Here is a 1061-nt window from a genome sequence, read left to right on the forward strand (position 1 = left end):
GTTTTGCCATTTCAGCTCCAGTCCCTCTGCTTCCTATTCTGTGTTCAGCCAGGAGACTGGAGCTGAGGCCTCCATCCTGGTGGAGACTGGAGGCTGAGGCCTCACCCTTACCCATCCTGGTGGGGACAGCTTTTCAGATGTGCTATTGCTGGATTTGAACATGTGTGGCCTGGGAAGGAACTCTCAGGCTGACCATTGTGGCTCTGTTATGCATGTCTAACCTCCAGACCCCCTCAATCGATCATCCTTGTCTTACCACCTTTACCCTTCTTCTCAGCCTCCACCAGTTGCTTACCAATAATTTGAAACCGACTTTTGTGACAGAGTGACCTGCCTTCTGGGTCAGCAGTTTATCTGCTGTGAATGGTTTCTAAAACTAAAACTGAAAAATAATTAAAGCAAGAAAGCGAGTGTTGAGAATGGGAGTTCACAGGTGACATATATGAGATTCCTGGAAACCCATTTCCACTATGGAATTACAAAGAAAACAAATGCCCTTCATTGTCCCATCTCTCATCTGTGGGTGGATTAAACCTCCTGATTCACTGACGGCTCCTTGGTCATGTCTGGCTTTTCCATTCCACACCAAGGACCCCAGGGTGCCAAGGTCACAGACTGGAGCTTTCCCAACTGGGCCAGTTTGGGCTGCCACAGTACTTTGCCATGGTCAAGTAGATGAACATTTGTTGACTAAGAAGATCCTCCAGTGACATGGAGGTAGGAGGCAAGGAATCTCTCCATTTCAAAATAGCTTAGGCACAATGAAGAGGTGCTGACAGACAGGTAAGAAATCCCACCCTGAGTCTTCCAGCATTCCAGCATAAACTGTGACGTTGTCTCCACCCAGGAACAGAGAGGAAAGGATGGTGCTGTCCCAGGTTGAAATGGGGAAATGATGAAAGCTGTTTTTTTTGGGGGGGGGGACAGAGAGAGATGGGTGGGTGCCACGGACTGGGGTTTCTTGTGGGGTCCCTTATTCCACGGGACGATGGGTTCTGGCCAGGTGGGCACGGGATTTGGCTTTGACAAACAGACTACACACAGGTGGTGTAAAATCTGAG

Source organism: Mastomys coucha, unplaced genomic scaffold (genome assembly GCF_008632895.1).
Source record: "Mastomys coucha isolate ucsf_1 unplaced genomic scaffold, UCSF_Mcou_1 pScaffold1, whole genome shotgun sequence".
In the NCBI taxonomy this organism is placed as follows: domain Eukaryota; kingdom Metazoa; phylum Chordata; class Mammalia; order Rodentia; family Muridae; genus Mastomys; species Mastomys coucha.